The sequence below is a fragment of the Anas platyrhynchos genome, chromosome 9 (genome assembly GCF_047663525.1).
Source record: "Anas platyrhynchos isolate ZD024472 breed Pekin duck chromosome 9, IASCAAS_PekinDuck_T2T, whole genome shotgun sequence".
Taxonomy (NCBI): domain Eukaryota; kingdom Metazoa; phylum Chordata; class Aves; order Anseriformes; family Anatidae; genus Anas; species Anas platyrhynchos.
In genome coordinates this window covers 5,244,871-5,265,822 of record NC_092595.1, presented here as the reverse complement: position 1 = coordinate 5,265,822, position 20,952 = coordinate 5,244,871, and the positions used below count along the sequence as shown (strand labels likewise).

The 20,952-nt window shown below is 55.5% G+C and overlaps 1 protein-coding gene across 5 annotated transcripts in view; it reads left to right on the top strand.

The window, feature by feature from the left end:
• Positions 1-3,387: 3,387 nt before the first annotated feature.
• The window catches only part of PLD1 (phospholipase D1), a 58,627-nt gene continuing 41,062 nt past the window's right edge, over positions 3,388-20,952 (top strand). For 2 of the 5 annotated variants that reach the window (XM_038183504.2, XM_038183501.2), the window contains exon 1: positions 13,075-13,267. The gene's annotated coding sequence lies outside the window, so the exon portion shown is untranslated. Of the gene's footprint in view, positions 3,578-11,599; positions 11,732-13,039; positions 13,268-20,952 lie in introns of those variants that run through there. The other 3 variants (XM_038183503.2, XM_038183500.2, XM_038183502.2) reach the window with 3 other exon arrangements.

The window sequence follows — 20,952 nt, the reverse complement described above, 5'->3', positions numbered from 1 at the left end:
CTTCCTTCTCATTCTTTCCCTGCAGTTTTGTTCATCTCTCTCCTGCAACACAAAATGTCTTCCTCCCAAAAACTGAAGAGCCCAGAGAAACTGCTGGCTGTGGGAAAGGAGGACCAGAGGTCCAAGCAGTTTATTCTTGAAAAAGTAAATGTTACTGTTACTGTCTAGACTTACGTCAACCTGGTCAATCCAGATGGCTGTGGGGATTCAGATTTAAATCCATCTTCCAAGAGTTCATCAGTGTTCTGGATTAGAAGTATAGGAATTACAGCATTAAACATAGAGGTTGCTCCTTTCAGAGTATTTGTCAGTATCAGTTAGCAAATACGTTCTACATTTCATGTAGAAAATAAGTTTTTAATTTAGGTATGCTTTTTATTGCTTTACAATTCTCTCCACTTTAACTAGAAAAAAAAGCTCCTGAGGAAATACTTAGTACCGTGCTGCTTGAGGAAAAAAATATACTACTACTACTAATAATAATAATAATTCAACTTGTAAAAGTGGCAAATAATGTCCAAGCACTCAGCTTTACTGCCAACATGTGCAAATAGTTAAGAACGAGATACTATCAATCAGCCTTTCTTGTCCTAAAGCCCCACTCAGCTCAGAACTGTCTTCAGGGATTATTATTTCCAGTTATTTAGGGTTTGTAAGTGTGATGCTCCCACTGATGCTATACCCCAGATGAGGAGGGCAGGGTAGGTGAGTGCTGTTTTTCAAGCAGCTCGGTGTGTACAGAGCCCTTTAAGCAAGCCTGGTTTCCAAGAACAGCATTTGAAGCTTTGGTGTCCCCTCTTTGGTTTATCACCCCGAATTGCACACTGCGTTCAGTTCTTTGCAGTCGTCCTTACAAACACTTCCTCCACGTCTACCAGCTTGCAAACACTGCGGTGGCTTCTGTAAACCACAACCAAGTGCTGTACACTTCTGTCAGTATTTCTTTTGTACCACCAGGCTCTTGCTTTAGCGGTATCTGCAGTTTGTTTGGCAGTTCTGTGGCACACGTTGCCCTGAAGCCTCATTCTTATTCCAAAGCAGCACTCAGAGGAGCTCTCCACCCGGCAGGCAGAGGTTCAGGTCTGAGCTCTCCACCTCTTTTTTGTGAAAAAGGAGCTGCTTTGACTCTGACAGAATATTTTCTTCTCCCTTAAGCCATCAGGGCTTGGTTGTGCCTGGTTCTGTGGGAGGTCAGTGTGTTCTCCTCGAGCAGACTTTGTACCCCCTGAGGAGCCCCACAGCTGGCTTCCCTTTGGCGGCAGAATCCCAACTTGACCACCCCTTTTCTGTTCACATTGAGGCAGAAAATTTCTTCCTTGGTGTCCTGATGCTCCTCAGCACATTCAGGTTTTCCCACTGCTGTGTGCCGTTTTCCAGGCTCTGCTAGCAGAGCTGCCTGTACAAATGCCTCTTTTCATTTCAACCTATTTTCCCTGGCACCAGAGCAGCAGAAGCCTCCCCAGGCCGCAGGCTTTGCTAGCATGGCTCGCCAGGAAGGCTGAGAATTCATCTTTGCTGGGAACTACAGCTCCCAGAAGACATCTCATCCTCCCCAGACCAGGAAACGAGGCCTGCTGGCTCCGCCACATCTTTCAAAAGGCTTCCTCCTTGCTAGACAGCAGTGAGTGACAGAAGGGAAGAGGCCTTGTGGCGTTGTGTGGGCCTGCACGCTGCTCCTCCTCCTCTTCGGCCTTCAGACACCGCAGCGTGTGGTGCGACCCCAGTTCATCAGGAACTGTCCTGGGCAGGATTTTAGGAGGAAGGACGTAACTTCAGGGCTCTAAGCAGTCTCCTTGCAGTTCCACGTGATGTGACTCAGCACCGCGCTCCGTTCCTTAACAAGGCTGTGCTGCTAATTAAAAGCAGCCCTTCTCCCGCCTCCCGCTGTGAGCGCCGCCTCACGGATAGCGGCACCGCCCTGAACAAACTCATTTGCGTGTTTGCCGCGATCTCCTGAAGTCATCTCTGGTACTGAAATCAGAAGTCAAGGCTGTGCCTTTCACAATTATCTTTGTAAAACCCTGTTTCCAAAGCGCTGATCGCTCAGGGCTGCGGCTGAAGTCAGGAGGAGCCTCCTGAAAGTCGGCTACCAGAGAATGTTGTCTGTGAGCTGAAAGGTCCCGGTCTGGCATCTGCAGAGCAGAGAGCTCAGGACTGGTTTCCAGCAAATCAAAGGAATTGGGTAACGAGCAGTGTTGTCTCCCCAGTGGGGATTTTGGTTCCAAAAGTGAAAAATCAGTCTGGCATTTCAAGCATACGGCACTTTTCCCTGTCTGAGGCCAGTCAAAACAAGGCAGCCAGGGCTTAAGCTGTTCAGTGACGGAACAGCTTACCGAATGAGCACTGACCTTCACCTGAGCACTCGCTCCGGTACAAGGACTAACGCGAACACGGCAGACCAGAGCCTGCTGTGATGTTCTGACGTGCTCTGGCTCTGCTGGGCATCCCTTGCACCTCTCCCGGGAAGCCTCAGCCTCCGAGGCCGCTGCTGATGGAGCTACAGGAGGACGGGGCACTGCGGGTCCGCAGCAGAAACCCACCCTGAGCCACCACAGCCTGACAAAAGGCACCGTCAGAAGCTGGAGGGTGGAAAGGAAAAGCGATTCAGAATGAAGAAGAGAAAGCTTTTCAAGAACTTCACATCAACCACTTCTGAAGAGCTTGTAAGAAATACCCCTGCTTGCCAAGAGCGTATCTGTGAAAGGTACCAGCACCTCCTCCGCTTGTGATATTTCTTTGTCTCTCACAGGAGGAAAATAATGAAGCACAATTACTGTAGAAAGCAATCAGATAATGCTTGTTTCTAATTGCCGCTGGCAGGGAAGCCTCATTGTGTTTGAATTTCAGCGAAGCAAATGTTAGGTGGTGAGGTTGCCCCTAACACCACACAAATCTTCCGTACCTCTTCCCTGAAAAGCTGCAATTTCAGCGAACGTCACGTGCAATGCTGAGCGTGTACATGAAATAATTAGCCAGCAGGCTGTACCTAGCTGTGCCCTTCCACTTCCTCTCCCCAGCTCGTTCTTCGAAAGCCTCCTGGGACTGCACGGTCACGGCTTGCCTGGCACCAGGCAGGCACCAGAAGCAGCAGGAAAAAAAAATAAATAAAATTGAAGTGACCCCGTCAGAACGTTTTTAGCAAATTTGAAACAGGAGAGTGGTTTCATACCGGATGGGCTGTTTTGAGCCAGAGCAAGCAATAGGGCTCTCTGCAGCAGCATTGTACATTTTGTTTTCACCGCTTTGCGATAAAGTGCCCTCTATCTACTTTTAGCACACGAAAAAAAATGAACTTGTTATCCAGAGGGAGGGGAAAAAAAAAAAAAAAAAAAAAGGAAGGCCATGAGCTGCTCGCATTTTGGTGTTTCGGTGCAGTGTCGAAGTGACGCCGGCAGCAGGAAACAGCGCTGCGAGCCGCGGCGGCGGCGGGCGATGCCGCGTGGCTGGGCGGTGTATCTCGCCTCGCCGCCCGCCTTCACCCACTGCCCGCCGGCAGCTCCAGCAGCGGCCGCGTCTGCCGCTCGTGTCCTGCCCCTGAGCACGGCGTATGGTGGCCTTGCTGCTGCTCAGGAGCCAGGTGAGTGCTGGCTGGCACGGGGCCGGCAGGGTGGGCGTGAGGTTTTGTTCAGGGAAGAGGTCCCGTGCTGTCAGGAGGTTGGGCGAGGCGGCACCGCATGGGTTTGGGATGGGCAGGTTGCTCGCAGCCGCCCTCAGCTCTAAAGTCAACAGCAGCCTCACCTAGCTGCCTGTCTGAGTCCTGCACTGGGCCTGGCAGTGCTTGGCTACCGGGAGAACCTAAGGATTTGGGAACAAGTGTCTTCTGAAGCAGCTTTTTGGTCAACGTTGATGAGAAGTAGAAGTAAGTGCTGGTGCTTCGCATAAGGATCTGCCTGGGGAGACACCAATACGGATGGCAAGACTCAAAGCAAGTACCAGCCCTTCTTGTACGAGCTCCCAAATGTTCGGTGTGCTCAGCTGGAAGTCACAGCCTCCATGTCAGGAGCTGCCTCCGACCAAACACCGCGCTCATGTTGCTCATCAGCCTGTGCTGTGTGCTCCCAGCTGCACTGCTGAGGAACCCACTCTGCTTTGCCGTTGCGTTCCTGCAGGAAGGGTGGCAGAGGGTAAACCAGGGAAATTTGGCAGTCCGCATCTGCTTTCATTTAAAGATTTAATGACTGACACCTTTAAGGCTGTATGCATCTGATTGCTCTGTTAGTGTTCTTTATATATATATATATATATATATATATGTATGTATGTATGTTTGTTTCATAGTTTTCAAAAATCTATAGTGGGACACTGATTGCCAGCTGAAAGAGTGCAAAAATCTGGTGAAGTGCAAAAATTTTGAATGTTTTTCCTTTAACATTTCACATGCTATAACAGGACCTGATGAATTAGCTAGGTAAACGGGCGTTGCTGCACACTTAGGCAAATACCAGGCAGTTCAGCACATTGATCCCAACGCTCAGGTAAACACCTGTGTCCATTAGTTCCGTGAAACAGACAGCGGCTCGCTGAAGACAGCTCGCTCTGTGCTGTAGTATCTTGTTGTTGGCATCTGTGCCAAGCACGCTCTGATTTCCAGTGCTCTGGTCTTCCCAGAGGTACGGGCAGAACTGAAGGGAGGTGAGCACAGAGCCCTCGGAGTGCCCTGCTGGGTGAGTACAAACAGCAGTGCCTGCATGCACTCTGCTGGGGGTTTGCAGGCAGGCTTTGGTTTTTCCTTTCATTGCTTTTTGCACTTGTTCTTCCTTTTTCAGTTTTCATCCTGTGACAAAGCCTGTGTTTAGATCTCTTTTAGTTGGGCTGTACAAAACGACTGGGACTTTCTGTCTCTCAAAAAGAAAAGAGGAATAGAGAATCATGTTACTGTTTTTACTGGAGTGCTTGAGCAAACGGATTGCTTGAGCAAACTCGATTCTGTGGTTCTGAAACTGGAAGCAGGGCACTGGCGAGCTGGGGCTGCTGTGTGCTTTATCTTGTATTGAACTCCGGAATGGCAGAGCACTGCATTGAGCCTCTTTGCGTGTGTGCTTGCCAAAGAGTAAAATAACTTCTTTGTGACCAGCTTTATGCTTCCTGATAGATACTGAGTATAACTGAGAGAAAATAACGTGTGTTTACAGTGTGCCATATGTTGGGGTGGCATCTGCCCCAGCCAGGGTGTTGCTCCCTGGGGTTTCGGAGCAGTGGGTGCTTTGCAGCTCGGGATCCAGGACGTGCCTGCTCCTCTCCTGCTCTCAGAGGTTTTCTGGTCAGCCTGGAGCCACTGCATTTGCCTGTGCTGGCTGTGCTGCTTGGCCTGCTGTGACGCTGCCCTTGGCTTGCTGCTGCACTGGGGCCACGCTTAGGGTCACCCTCATGGCCCCCATCCAGCTCCGAATTCTTGATGCAGCCAGGCTTGGGGCTCATGTATGGGCTGCATTGCGCTGTGGCCAAGAGAGCTCCGGCCTTGCTGCTAAGCTGCCTGGCCCCAGCGTGGCTTTCAGGAGGTGCTCGCTAAATGTGTGTGCTCAGGAGCAAGGTCTGCGAGCTGCCTCCAGCTCAGCACCTCTTCCCCTCTCCCATTACAGCTCACCCTGCACTGAGTCACCCCACGATTGGGGTGAGTCAGCCCCGGGCTGCTGGGGTCACCCCATACAATAGCCCTGGCCGTGGGTCTCCGTCCCCAGGAAGGTGCAGGTGAGGTGATTCACTGCATTAGGGCAGCTTTCCAACAAGAAAATGTTGAATGGGAAAGTTTTAGAACAGGGCTGGGTTAGGAAGGGAAGCAAAGGGAAAGGGAAAAGCACCTTGTGAGGTGCTGCGGGAGAAGTGAGCGGCGGGGCAGCCCCGAGCACGGGTTCCGAGCGCTGGAGATGGGAAGCGAAATCTGCCTCGTCTGTCTGGCCACACCACCACATCTGGCTGCAGTTTGCCCAGATATTTCCGAGCACACATGCTGGGATACGCCGTCCTGGTCATCTGCTCTGACCTGCTGTGAAAGGCAAGCCACGGGATTTGGAGTCTCCTTGAGCCTTCGGAAGGAAAAACTCCAGCCTTTACTAGAGGTATTTTCAGTGATGGTGATTCTCCTTCAGCTTCTGACGATTGGCTCCACTGGCTGGATTTATTTTTTTGGCCTCTGACATTCGTGTCCTGTCCTAACAACATCCAGAGAGGGCTCATCTGACATCCAGGACCAGGTTTTCACTTCACAAGAATTACTCCAATAGCATAAGCAAAGCTCTGAGGATGCAGCAAAGCAGCAGATTGCAAAACTATGCAAAAAGCCTGATCCGTGTGATAATCAAAAATTCAAGTGAGGAGCTAATTTGGAGCGTCTTAATATTGGGAGTGAATGAAGCCAGTTTAAATAAAAATATTCCAGACACTAAACTAATGCTGCAAGGAGCTACAGGCATATGGTAATCCCGACAAAGGAGGATTTCTAAATGTAGAGCGTAACTGGGAGGCACAAAGCGAGCACCAAGCAAAAGGAGAAACATTTTTTCTCCATATTAAAACAGGCATCTATAGGAAGATAAATACGCTACAGGGATTTTTGGAGTGCCTTGTCTGTGTAGGACCATACGCAGGCAGGACAGCAATACAGAGAAGATGGCCTTTACCAAAGGTAACGAGGAAAAGAAATTCAGTAGGAACAGCGTGCAACCTAGGGAAAGAAGCATGTGATGGCTCAGAAGATGAGAATTTTGCATGTAATTAATTAAAGCAGAGGAAAAAAGAAAATAACTTGGGGAAATTTGGAGCAGGGCTGGGGCCGGAGGCAGGAGAGCAGCGCGGGGTGTGCACGCTGGGTCACGGAGGCTTTCTCGTGGCTATGCAAGAAAAGAGATTTTAACGCGATAAAACCAACTTACGTTATGCAATGACCAGCACACTTCCTACCCCGCTTTGAAACCTACTTTACAAATAAAACATTGGTGGGAAAGGAAAGAAAAAGAAAGAAAGAAACTAGCAGGAAAGGAAAAGAAACAAGCAGGAACTTCAACCGGACACGTGTTGGTTTTAACAAAGCAGGGAAAAATGACCCGCGGAGCTGGCACATCATGACACCAGGTGCGGAACAGACTGAGAACTGGGACTAAAACTGGACAAAATGCTTGCAGCAATTCCCATTACAGCACACCCGGCTGGCCCCGAGCTGAGCACAGCGCTGGGTGCAGCACAGCTGCCCCGTGCAGAGGCTGCAGAGGAAGGAAGTTTGAGGACGAGAGCCAGGGCACGGGTGGAAAAGGGAGAAGGTGCAGGAGGGAAGGGCTGGCTGCGAGGTGGGAGCTCCTGCTGGTGAGAAAAGAGGCTGGCAAGAAGTGAAAGGGGAAGGAGGAGCCCTTTGGGGTGGGCGAGTGGTGCTGTACCCTACACAGAGCTCGGGGCTAAGGGCAGCCCAGCAGGGCCTTGGGGTGTTTCTTCTGCTCAGAGATGGGCTTAAACCAGCCCCAGGGCTCAGTGCTGAGGGTGCAAAGAGGTAAGAGCTCTGGGGACACCCCGGTGCTGTGAGCGGGGCACTTGTGGTGCCGGCTGAGTCACAGGAACGGGGTTCTGACGTTGCAAGAAGAAGCCCACAAAAGTGCATACCGCTGCCTGTCACGGGGCAGCCTCGCTCCTGTCGTGGCTTGGTGCTGCAGATCCACTTTCCACGAGACAAAGGTCTGTTCTCGGGGGGTTGAATGGCCGCTCTGAGCCACTGGCGAGCTCGGGGCCAGCAGAACAGGCTCGCCTTTCTTCCCGGCAAGTACAGCGAGTGTAAGTGTGCTGCGACAGAGAGCCGAGGGAATCCCAGCTGGTGGGACACTGCTCGGTCTGTCCAGTGCTGCTCCCAGACAGCAGCAACAAAAGGGATGCTGCAGTGAGTGCCTCGCAGTGAGAGAGTGCGTACAGGGGGAGGAAACTGGATCCTGCTGCTGAAAAAAGGAGAGAGCGAGGCTCTGTGGGTGAAGAACGAGGCGGAGAGGTGCTGTTCCTTGACTAGCTTGGCTATCAGTACCGGGGGTGACAGGGGGATGCCAGGGGAAGCTGCAGCTGGAGAGGGCACTAGGGGTCACCCCTCTCTTATCTCTGTCATCTGCGTTTACTTGTGAAGGAAGATAACGAATGTGATAGAAACCAAAGCCTTTTTTTTTTTTTTTTTGTGGCTAGACAGCTTGCATCTCATTTCATCATTTTCTGCTCCAGCCCGCCTGCCTTCTGCCTGTCTGTGCCTTAAAACAAGCCGCCCTGCAGAGTCTGGAGGCTGCAGCCACGGGGGAGGCTCTGGAAGCCGGGGAGCTGCAGCAAAAAAAATCCCCCCTGCGCTGCTCCCGCTGCCGGCTCGGGCAGAGCCACACCACGGCCCTGGTGTGTCCCTGCGAGCACGGCCAGGCTGGCTGCTGGGCTGAAAGGCAGCCTTGTAGTCAGCACAGTAACTCCTGACACGTTTCGCTCTGCCTGGCCAACAACCCGGCCGTCTCTCCCTCCTTCCCCCCCCTCCAGATAAGGATCCCCGGCTTCTCACAAAGCTGCCTCTGTGTCTGCGGCAGGAGGAGGATCGGGTGCTGGGTTGTGAAGGGAAATGCAAATCCTCTTCTCCGAGTCTTTTTTTTTTTGCTTTCGTGTCTGGAAGTCACCATCGGTGTGGGCTGGGTGTATTGTCTGCGGCTGGGAACGGGGCTGTGTGAGGTGGGATGCGCGGTGCCTGGGGAGAACGAGGATTTTTTACATTTGGAGATGATTTGTGCAGGGACAGCCAGGCGCTCAGGCACGTCAGACCCGATGCACAGGTTGCACCCCAACAACCTGCCCTTTACCTACGGCTATATTTTGTAGTTGATTTTGCAAAACACGGCCCGCTTTGTCCGCAGAGAATTACGGTGTGATAGATGGTGGCATTTCATGGTGCTCAGTATCACAGAAGTCAGAAATCCGTGTGAACTCAGAGCCTGAACGGGCAAATGACCGAAGGAAAAAGCTGCTGGGGGCTGTGGAAGTGCCATGATAGCAGCTTTGGGTTTGGAAAGTCCCTGGCATGCAAATCCCTGGGGACAGGGAGAGCACTGGAGATGCTTCCCCGTAATCGTGCCCTGTTTGCACACTCACTAAGTGTGCCAACTCCCTCCTACCCATCAGCAACAATCCCCTTGGGTAGGCTCACCCGGCTGAACGTGGCCCCAGGGACACGCTCTCCTCCGAAGGTGGGGGAGTTCTCCCTATTTTAGGGCTTTACGTAACGCCCGGCTTATATAAGCCTTTGTCTGGAAGCTAAATGGGTGGAGCGTGCCCCGCTTGGATTTGTCGCTAAAGAAACACTCGTTACTTAACTCTTACCCAAGTGCTCATTACACACTTTAAGAATAGTCGGGCTGGTTCCCTTCTCGTTGCCAGTAATACTGCAGCTCCTTGACAACCCGCGGTGGGTGAATGATAACGCGGGGAATTCACCCCTGTAACCAGCCGCAGCTCAGGACCCACGAGGAGCCAGGCCACGGCTGCAGGCAGCGGCAAACCTGCATCCCCCAAGCCCTGGCCACGGGCTGCATCCTTCTTTTTCTCTCTGCCTCCTGCCAGCACAGTTCATGGTGTGTGTAGGGGTGGAAGGTGGGTCCCGTGGTGCTGCGTGGGAGCGGGGCGGCAGGAGGAGCTGTGCCCGGCCGGACTGTTTTCGGATGGACTTGTTGAGCTCCCCGGAGCCTGCCATTCATGCTGCAGCGTGGCTTTAAATAGCAAGGCGGCGTGCGTCGTAGCTCACCACCACACCATACGGAGCTGCTCTGCGCTCGCTTTCGCTCCCTCCTGCCTCCAGACGCCGTGCCGCACACGCTGACGTGCCCGGCATTCCCCCGCGCGCACCGGGAGCGCTGCGCACCGCAGCTCCGGCTTCCCAGCCCGGCCACACCGTGCCCGTGGCTGCGTGGTGCACCCCGGGGCCCCCACAGCAAGTTTCCGACTTCTTTTTTTTCCCTTTACCAATTTCATTCACGCTTCCCCCTTGAGAGGAAAAAAAAAAATACCCAAACAGCGCCAGCTTTGTTTTTGTTTCCATGGGAATTCTGCGAGAAGGGGAGGCTGTGAAAAGAAACTGAAATATCCCGGCCAAGCCTGACCATGTTGGGATGCTGAGCAGCCTCTGAGCCGTCTCAGAGCAGCTAAAGCCCAGGGCTCCTGCTGTCCCCTGGTTGTCCCCTTGCCACGGCCAGCACTGCAGTGTCAGAAAATGCGACTACAACTCCCAGGAGGCACCGTGGCAAGGCCGGCTGCCAGGGCTGAGTGCTCAAACTTCCTCCCCTGCCTCTTCCTCCGAAAGTTAGGATAAGAGCTGTTTTCCCTGGAGGATGGGGGAGGAGAAAAAAAAGGACTTGGCTGTTTTCTGCTCCGTCCCGCAGCACCTCGTGGGGACACGCTGCTGTCCTTTGAGTGCACTGCTCTGAAATGGCCACTGAAAAACACATTTTGAGTTCCTGGTTCGGCTCCTAGCGAGGCACAGTAACCCTGGTGTCCCGAAGGACCGCAGCACACATGCGGATGCTGAGAGACCACCGGGCGAGCTGGCAGAGGGGAGCAGGGTCCCTCTGGCTGGCACGTGGCCCTGAGCCCCGAGTCCCTGCCCAGCTGAGCTCAGGGCCACGAGAAGGCAGACGCCCATGGCACGGCACCGGCACCGGCACCAGCATCCCCCGTGCTTGGTGCCGGCGAGCTCTGTGCAGCTGCGGAGGAAATGCAGGGAGGAAAAAGGCTCCTCCAGGTGGTTTGCAGCCAAGAAGGACGGGCGGAAGAGTGCTTGGCTCAAGCGACTGATGGCTCTTTCCTTTGTTTGGGTGTTTTCGCCGGCTTTGACACTTTGCTGAACCAAGAAAGTGTCGGCTGCTGTGAGCGGCTCCAGCTGAAGCGTGGCCGCTCGGCTACCCCGGGCTTTGTAACACCATAAATAACCCGGCTCTGGGGATCGTACTGGTATAGCTGTGGTCATTTCACTCGGGGAAAGCACCCGGTGAGAAGAACAAGGCAGGTTAATGCCTGTATTGAGGAGGTATCTGTGTTCACCGAGTCAGAGCAGTCCCAGGCAGGGCTACTCCGAAATGGCTGAGGAGTGGGGCACCCTCCTGTGTGCCAGCCCCTGGGCAAAACTGCTTTTTGCCATAGGGTGAAGGGGAAACTGCATTTCCAGGTCCAGAATATGGCCTGGGAGGCTTGAAGAAGCAGATGGCTTCTGTCTCCTGTCACAAGCTTGCTCCCCCCTGCTCTGGGACCGGTGTTTGGCATTTTCCCAGCCTGGCGCTGCTGTCCTGCTGCTCTCCCCTCCCCTCGCTGGCCACCACGGTTGGTTGTGGTGCCAAGCAGTGAGTGAGGCTGGGGATGAGGGCCTTGTCTGAAAAAATAAATAGCAATAATCCCCATTCCTATTCCTGGGCAGTCTTTCAGCTGGAGGGTTGGGTTTGGTGGGCTCTAAGTGGTCCTTGAAAGCCTTCCTACAGATGTCTCTGCCTTACACATCCCCACTTTGGGCCAACTTGTTGGGCACCACAAGGAAAAAAATTAAAGAGAAGTAGAGACATTAATAAAATGCAGAAAAAAAAATAAAGAAAAGGTCGCCAACATTGTCACCTTTGTTTTCCAGGACCCAGCTGCATCGCTCCCTGTGTGACCTGGCACCGGCAGCTCGCGGTAGATGAGAAAAGCTGGCATCCCCTGTGACAGCAGCCAGAATCCTCAGAGAGCTGCGGGGAAGTTTCTGGAGACCAAAAATCAGGTGGGAACAGAGACCAAAGAAACCCCAGCCTCGCCTGTTCTGTGGTCGCCTGATGCCTTCGTTTCTTTGGGGTCTTTTAGGGGGCCCCCACCAAGGATGCGCTTCTGGCTCAGGGAAGGTGCTGGGAAGAGCAGCAAGGCCCTGCCGGGCACAGCTCTCCTGTCCGAGGGGTGGCTGTGGGCAGGGGGCTGCTGCGTGCTGGTGCCAGGGACGGAGGAATTTTGGTGTGGAGGTGCAAAAACGTGCACGGAGAGGGGCTGCTGTCTGCTGCTGGTCCTGCCGTGCTCACAGCGGCTGCCAGAGTAAACCTAACAGCATCGAAATTAAATGTGCATTAACTGAGCTGCTGTTTATGGATTTGCAAGGCTCGACCAGCATGCAGCCATGCCGGGTGCCCAAAGGAGGGCAGGCAGGCTCTGGCCTTACAGCAGGTAGCTGCCCTCACACACAGCTCTCTGCAGGTGCTGCATCCAGCCCTGCCTGGGCTCAGCACCCTGGCAGCAGAGAAGCCATCCTGCAGTGCTCTCGGGCACCCACCTCAGATTTCAGAGTGTGATTGTAGCCAAGGGCACGCTGTTTGAAGAAAGAGCCACAGCAAACCCTGTCTGGGCAGACGGAGCAGATGTGGGGTGGGAGGGCTCGGAAATGGTGCTGGGGAACGTGGGAATGCTTCAGTATCGCCCTGCCAGGGCACTGCCTGCAGCTGCAGTTGGGTTATTCATCCGTCTGGGTCCGAGGGGCACAGCTCAGTTCCTTGCTACTTCAATAAAACAAATCCTTTAAGGAAGAAAAGCATCACAACCGTGCTGAAGCCTTGCTGTAGGGACAGAAGTGGGAGCGCTGAGTTCTCTGGAAGAAGCCCCCGAGATGCCCCCCGTGCAGCTGCGGGGCTGGGAGCCAGGATTTGGGCAGCGTGTGGGGCTGCCCAGCGTACAGAGGGTTTCTGCGTGTCAGTGCTTCTGTGAGCACAAAGATTTGCTCTCTTTTCCTACAAAATCAGTGTTTCTGTAATTAGAGGGCTTTGTGGCTGGGAGCAGCGTGAGGAATTCAGCCCTAATGTGCACACCGATTTTTGCTTGCTCCCCACACCAAACCCAATTTCTTGGCCGTGTGGACGAGCCCCCTTCCCCTGCCCAAACTGGCTGCGAAAGGGGAAGAAGGAAGGCGAGCTTTGCATCCCCATGCTGGGGGGGAATGCCCAAGCAGCCCCCCTTCCCAATTAAGCTCTCCTTTTAATTATCCCCCCCCATGACAAGGGGTCTCTCCGCCCCGAGGTGCCAGCAGCCCCCGGCGCTGTCCCGGCGCACGGGGAGTGGTTTCCCCGCAAGTGGCCGCTATAGGCTGGGGCTGGGGCTGGGGCTGGGGCTCGCCTCGCCCCGCCCGGGGGGAGCCGGCCGTGGATTTGGGGCTGCTGGCTTTGGGGTTTTGAGGCTGCTGGGTTTGGTTTTTTTTGGGGCTGCAGCGCGGCCCCCCTCCGAGACGGGCCCCGAGTCGGGACTGGGCACCATGAGGCCACCGCTCCCCCGGGGGCACGAGGTTGGTGGGGACCGGGGGGGGACAATGAGGGGGGTTAGAGGGAGTGTTAAGGGGTAAAGGGGGTAGAGGGAGAAGGGGGTTAAGGGGTAGGGGGGGTAAAGCCGGGGGGCGCCGCCCGTGGGGGTCTCCCCGCGGCTGCAAACTTCGCTCCTGGGGCTTAGAGGGGGCTTGGTGCCGGGGGAGGGTTGCAGCGGGGGGCGGTGGGGACACGGGGCGAGACAGGGATCGGGACACGGGTCGGGACTGGTCGGGACAGGAGTCGGGACACGGCTGGGGACACGGCTGGGGACACCGTGGCTGTGCGCTCGCCTCCAGCTCCGCTGCGTGCCCGCATCGCCGCGCTCCCCCCCGGCTCGGGGCGCATCTGGAGCCGCGAAACGCCTCGGAGCGGGCCCGGGACACGGCCGAGGCCGGCCACGGCCCCCACCCCGCGGTCACGAGTGGGTTTTGGGGCCGTCGGGGCTCGTCCCGGCCGCGGTCGGGCAGCCCGAGGCCGGGGCTGGCGCCCACCGCACCGGGGGAACCACCGCGCCCTGCTCCCGGGTAGCCCGCAGGGGGGACGCCGATTCAAGGGGTTTTAGGCTCAAAAATCCCCATTTCCCCACCCCGTGCAGCTGGAGGCGTTTGGCAGCGTGTGCCCACGAGGGTGGCTCGCAGGTGACCGGGTCTTTCATCCCCAGGGATGTCCAGCCTGTCCTAAAGCTGGCAGCTCCCCGGCAGCCTCCCCATCGCCCCGCAGCACGCTTCCCCTCTGCCCAGGGTCAGCACATGTAGGGAGGGCTGAAAGGTCTCACAAAATCCACCCATGTGCACGTTTAATTGCAGCCAGATACCTAACATCCTCCTTTAGGGCTATTGAGTTGGTGTCAAGGCTCAGGTCTGGAAAAAAAACCCACCCCAGGGACTTCTCCTGGGCCCCCCGGTGCTGTTGGGGCTGCGAGGAGCCCCAGCGCCCAGCCTCGGGGACAGGGGGACACGGGCAGCTCTCGTGGCTGGGGAAGAGTTTCCCAGGCTCAGAGCCGCCACTGTAAGCTGCTGAGGAGACGGTTTTACGTATAAATAAATGGAGAACAAATTCCTAAGGCTGAGGTAGGTGATCTCTGCTGGTGAAATCACTCTGTTGTGGAGCGGCCTGAAATCACATGCCTCAGCTGGAAATTTTTACTACTTTTGCAAACAGCAAATTGTAAAGGCTTGTGTCAACTTGACTTTGTTATCCCCTGTAATTTATGAGGTGCTCTTTAGACTGCAGGTGTGTCTGCAGGAGAGGAAGGATCTGGTGTTTTACAGTGGGTCTGTTCTCAGGACGTGATTTGAGAAATGTCTGCCTTGAAAAACTCCGCAAAGAAGTGCGGTTGTGCCCCTTTTATTTGCTAAGCATGGACCGAACTTGGTTTTTTCCACTTACTCTTTCTCTGGTAATTGATTTAAAGCAAGCCAGCAAACCTTCAGGGAAGAAATACCAGGGGAAATACATTCGCTGCCAGTACGGCCACAAATTGTATTCCCGGGAAGTGGAATGGCAGAGAAAATGCCAGTCACTGATGCTCACACAGCCTCCTGGGTCAGGCTCCTCCAGGTCTGCCCAGCGAGCAGGCTGCACACAGGTGGCTTTCCAGCTCCTCATCAGCACAGCTGTTCTGAAGCAAGCCATTTGAAAGACAAGGTTGGTTTTAAAAACTGGTTAGAGTGGGAACCAGCATTGTACCGGGGACCTACATCAGTCCCCGGGAAGCAATCTGAGCTTCTCTGGGTGTTGGTTTCCTGGAGTGCCTTGTGGCAGGGGTTACCTGCTGCTTGTTGAGGCTTCTGCAGCATGAAGAGGGCAGGAGCCAGCCCTTCACGCCATTTCCTCCTATTGTCTGACAACCCGTGGTGTGTGTTCAACTTGCTCTTGCCTGTCCTGAGCTGTGAAAACTCCTGCAGGGACAGACAGAGACGCGGTCACGGCTGGGGCTGATGGAAGCCGCAGTTTCATTCTTTTCCCCTTCCCTTCCCCAAGCCTTGCCTGGCCTTTTTGCTGAAGATCAGGCTGTTTTGGTATTTTGGGGGGTGTTCAGGTGCTGCTTGCCGTGCTGTCCCTGCGCCCTGTGGTTCGTGGGATGTACGAGGGGCTGGCAGGCAGCCCGGCGGCTCTGTGTGCGCCCAGCTGCCGGGGGGCACGAGCTGGCCCCGCCGAGCTGCAGGGTGGAGATGCACGCAGACAGAAATCACGTCCTTATATATTGATTATGAATTATCTTACATATCTGCACGTCGTTTGTTTTTAACTGATAAGTGCTTGGGCACCTCTGCCCTGCTGCTTGCTGCCAGGGCCCCGTGGGCGGCTGCCAGATGCCCGTACCAGCTCCTTGTGTACGGGCACCCTGGAAAGCAGAGGGAGTGGGGGAAAAAAGCTCCGTTTCCCAGCTTGTCTCTCCAAAACACGCACCATGCTGCGCCTGTGTCTCCCACCCACTCGAGGCATGGTGTCCAGGTGGTGGGAGGCAGCCCATGCCCTTGCAGTAGGGCACACGTGCCCAGCCCCTGCCTCCCAGGGGAGCAAGGAGGAGGGAAACGCATGGGTTTGCAGATCATACATTTTTTATGTGTATATTTGTGCCTTCAGGATTCAGAGCTTTGTTTCCACGTTATAATAATCTAATTGTTAGGGTCCTGGCAGGGAGATGAGCATCACCTCCAAGGATAAAAGCGTGCGGTGTACATCCAGCTCTGGCCCATACGAGTCTGAGTTGGTGCCGATGAGGCAAAACTTCCTAAAAAGAGGTCGGGAGGAGAGGGTCATTGACCCAAGGACCTGCTGCTGCTGTGGCACCAAGCGTGCCGTGCCCATCCAGCGTGAAAACAGAGCGTGCAGCCAGGATTTATTGCCAGAAAGGGGTGCAGGTGTTTAATATCGAGATAAGATTGCTCTCTTGGGGTGGCGATCGAGTCGTGCGCTGGCTGTGTTGCCAAGAAGATGTATCAAAGAGTGGGGCTGGATGGGAACACCGCGGGTCACAGCCCCAGCAGCACCTCCCAGGTGCACATCCCATGGCTGCACGGAGCCACGTTGGGCACATGCGGCGTTTGCACCTCGCTGCTCTCCTCCTGATCGCCTTCCTGCAGCCTTTCTTCCTCAGAGCTCTCCCTTTGTGCTCCAGAAACACAGCACTGATCCTGTCGAGCCCCAGCAAATAAAATTGTGCCTTCCTCTGCTAGGATGTGCCAGCAAGGTAGCCGCTTTGCTTTAGTTATCCTTGTGTAAGGGTAGCGTCTCTTCCGCCTCCTCCTTCCCTTCTTTTTGGCAGAGGAGGTGTGGATAAAATAAGAAATTGTCCGCAGCCATAAGGAGCTGACTATCTAGGGAGAAAGCATGCGATAAAAAGGAGATGAGAACAGAGCTGGGGAGGGCAGTTCGCGGAAGAGAAGGGCGTCTGCCCCTCCGTGTGCCACCCCGAGCAGGCTGCGGGTTGGTACGGAAAGCGTCTGCGAGAGGAGGTGCGGAGCAGGGAGCTGGAGAAGATGAAAAACCTCCTTGCTATCTGCAGGTTTACCCAACAAAAAGAAGCTTTTTCCTGGGGCGTGGAGGCCTGTTTGCGTGGTGCTGACAGCCCTGAATATTCCCGGAGCAGGGAGCTACTCTTCCTGTTGGCACCTTTGGTGGTGGGACACAAACCGAGCTGTGATTTCCTTGGCTGCGTTTTCCCCGAGCCAGCTGTGAGGGGGCCTGATTCCTGTCTTATCTTTTTACTTCCACCAGTGCAAAGTGAGGCGGGGGCTTTTTGGGGTGGAATGGGACCGAGCTGCTGCTGGAGCTTTCCCTGGGCTCCCCTGGGACCGGTGCTGCCCCTGGGGGATCCTGCATGGGGGATGCAGGGCACAGCGGCACCGCGCTTCTCCCGGCCGAGCCTCACGGTGCGGAGGCACAAAAGGCAGTACCAGGCAGACAATATCCCACAGATCGGCGCCGTGACGTGCTCTGTCCAAGTCCGTGCAAGTGGATGATTCACATCCAGTTGTTGTTTCTGCCTACCCCGTGCTGTAGGAGCTTGCTTTCCGGCGCTTCTCGTCCTGCTGGCGTGTCCCGAGGCTTCCCGTGCCTCTGGCTGCGTGGCTCATGGGTACGCAGCAGTGAGTTGGCACGGGGCCGCTTCCCAGAGCTCTGCCTGGTGAAATGGGCAGATCGCTTTTTAATTGGGAAGTCTTGCTTCTGATTGTTCCCCCAGCCAGGACAAACCCTCTCGCAGACATCCATCGGCAGCCGCATCTCCTGGCGAAGCGGCGGCCCCTGGCAGCAGCAGCATCACCGTGTGCCGGGCTGATGCTGGCTGGCAGCCTCCAGGGATGCCCGTGGTAAAATTAAACCAGCAGCACTAACTGCTGGTAACTTGGGGCGAGCTGGCCGTGGCAGTGGGTTGTCACCGTGCTAACTGGCAGCCTGGCTGCTGTCTTTCATTATCTTTTCAAGTTCTCTTCATACAAACTTTGAGCGTGGCATAGAAAGGTAAAATAAATGGATAGTTGGGGTCTGCGCTGTCTCTTTATTCGAGCGAAACGTGCTCATAGGACGTGCTTGGCTCTTTGGCACGCAGGATGTGCGGCTTGGTATTTCCTGGGTGCTGCCCTGCTCTCGCAGCGAGCCCAGCCTGCACCCCTGTGCAGCCGAAGGGCTGCGGAAGCGATCTGGAGAGCAGGCATGGCGTGGGCTTTGCAGAAAGAATATTTTGGTCTCATTCCTCTTTTTCTCAATGCCTATTTCTGTAGTCCCAATGAGATGTTCTGAAGTGTGTTTTTCCATGACAGAAGTTTCCTGCAGACGGACTTGTTGCAGGGGTCCCACCCAGCTGTAAGCCTCAGCAGCGCAGAGCAGCAGATGAGTCACGGTGCCTCTTGAATTTCTGTGGTTAGACCTGATCCCACGAGGTTTTGGCAGCAGTTCTGGCAAACGAGCCATTTTGTTCCCTGGCACAAAGAACCAGCGAGATAGGAGCTGCTGTCTGAGTCCTGCTGGGCTTGGGTTTTTTTCACCCCTGAAAAAAAACCCACAAAACTATTGCTTTTCTTTCTGCCAAACAGCCTGTTTGTGTGCAGGAGGAATACAACTGCCTGCAGAAACCTTCTGAAGCTCGGCTGCTCCGGGAGGCAGCGAGGAAAAACCCGAGTTAAAATAACACAGAACCCGTGGCTCACTGTGCTGCCTGGCTCGGGCTGAGCTCCTGCATCCTAACCTCGGTGCTCCAACATCCCCTGGGATGCCTGGAGCAGCGCTGTCCTGCTCCTCGAGGGGATGAAGGTCAGGGGCAGCTCAGGCTGGGACAGGGGACAGGGGACAGGGAGGAGCTGGGGCTCGGTGGGAGCTCAGCCCTCAGCATCTCCCGGTGTGTGCTGCTGCTCCGTCTCGGGGGAGGAATTTTTTGTTCCTATTTCATTCTAAGGAAGCTGTCAGGGCTGTCAATATGTGTAAATGAGCTGCTTTGCATAAATTTGCAGATGTTTAGTTGTATTTAGGCAAGAAACAGAGGAGAGCTGCTCTGCTCCTGCTGTTCTGTTTCTGCAAGTTGCTTCTTTTAAAGAACAAAAGCTTGTTCCTTAAAATCTGTGGAATTCGCCTGTTTCTGATCTTGGTTCAACAGGTCCTGACCCAAAAGTACATGGAGTTCCCCGTGTCCTGCGTGCTGGTACCACCCTGTGTGGGGTCTGGACATCTCCCAGGGATGGGTGGCTTTGTGAAGCCCCCTGCGAAGTCCGGATGCCGCCCCTGCCCTCGGGGCTCAGCTCGCTGTCTCCTACAGCTCCCTTCGGGATTTCCCCGCCAACCTTCTTCTTCTTGTGAACTCCCAAGTTCTCAAATATTTGTTTTAGCTGTCCGGGGCGAGGGGAAATGCCGTTCTTGGGAGGCGTTAGCGTGAGCCCAGGCCTGCACATGGAGCTGTTGATGCACAGGAGGAGACGTGCGGCTGGGGAAGGGAGGCCGAGCGCTGACATTTCCCCATGCCGGTGCTCATGGCTGGCTGTGGCTTTTGGCAAGCAGCTGCTTGGGAAATGCAAACCAGGAGCAGGAGTGCCTCCATCACTGCCTCCCCGGCACCTGGCCTCGTGGGGTGTCTGGGCGCGTGGTGCCGGGTGGCCCAGGGCTGGCGGTGGGAGCTGAGGCTGCTGAGCTCCACAGCTTCAGGGGTAATGAATGAAAGTCACCGAGGCTGGGGGCCTCAGCTTGCCGTCAGATCTGAGAGTTGTGGTGCCTGCAGCTTCTTCAAAAGCTTTGCTCCAAAATGCCCTGCGAGCCGTGCCGCTGCTGGGGGTACCTTGTGTTGTGGTGCCCGTGGAAACCTCTCGTTACTTTGGGCAAGCCACTGGAAGGGACAAAAAAAACAAACCTCCCCAAACTAGCACCTTCGTGTACTTGTGTGTGCAATTTTCACTGCACCGAGCCCGCTGCTGCGTGCTGCCCGGGTTTGGCTCGTTGCAGAGGAGCTGTGCGAAGGGCTGTGCGTGCTCGCATTTCTCAGCGGTGACCCGAGCCTGCCCGGGGATGGGGACCAGCTCCGAGCCCCCGAAATTCCCCGTGGAAACGCTCTGGCAGGTGGTGGTTGCTGGGCAAGGAGGCAACCAGAATAGCCGTGAGGGCTGTGTGGGACGTCAGCCGCAGGGATGTAAACGTTGAGGTAATGCGAGTATGTCCTGCATGCGCGTGGCGTGCCCGGCTATATATATCGGAGCGGCAGAAATGCTCAGCGGCCCGGCTGCAGCTGTCCTCACCTCTGCTTATTGTCACTCCGAGAGGCCTCTGCGTGGTGCTGCCGCCCTGGCAAGCTCCTCGGTGTCAGGATTTTTGTAAAGCTGTTCTGGGCCCGTCCTCGTGCCAAGAGCCAGCGCTCTGCATCCTTTCCCCTCCCGGTTCCGCTCTCCGAAGCAGGTATTTTATCTTCGCCCCTTTTCTCCCAGCCTGGCTGCCCTGGGAAGGAGCTGCACACTGATCCCCTCGCCCCAACCCTGTGCTGCTGGGCTTGGGGTGACAGGGACAGACCCCATGGGATGGGGCACACCTGATGGCCGGCTTCCCACGGAGGTGGCACTGCCTGAGGTGGGGCTGGGTGGGACCCCCTGGACATGGCACAGGACACCCGTCCCCATCACCGCCAGCAAAAGTTGACCCAGCAGGACTGAAAGCCCCAGTGTGGCCCCAATGGTGAGACCAGGGGTTGCGAAACTCGCTGTGGGTTTGGGGTTGGGGTACATAGGGTGGTGCATCAGCGTGAGCTCATCAGCTCCTGCTCCTCTGCGAGCGCTGCCCTCTCCCTTTCATGTCGCCGTGCAGCAAAGCAAATAAAACCAGTCCTTGGGAAGGGCCGGACGCTGAGGCTGGTCCTGGGTGTGGGGAAAACCGCAGCACAGAGGGGTTTGGGGACTGCAGCAGAGGGTTAGTCACCCCGGGGATGACCGCTGCCTTACCTCACCGCTGCCCTTGACCTCCCCCTGCTCTCCTGTTGCCTTTCCCCTGGCACAAGCGCTGTGGGATGGGACGGGTGCTGCAGGAGGCAGCTCGGGGCTCTCAGCCCAGGCAGCAGGGATTTATGCAGGTGCCCACGCTCCTGATGGGCCCTCCAAACGTCCCCCTCCTGCTGCCAGCCGTGCAGGTCCCTGTCACCCCGTGGTTCCTTTGTCAGGCTCAGGGCTTGGCAGAAACCCTCGTGGAGAAGGCC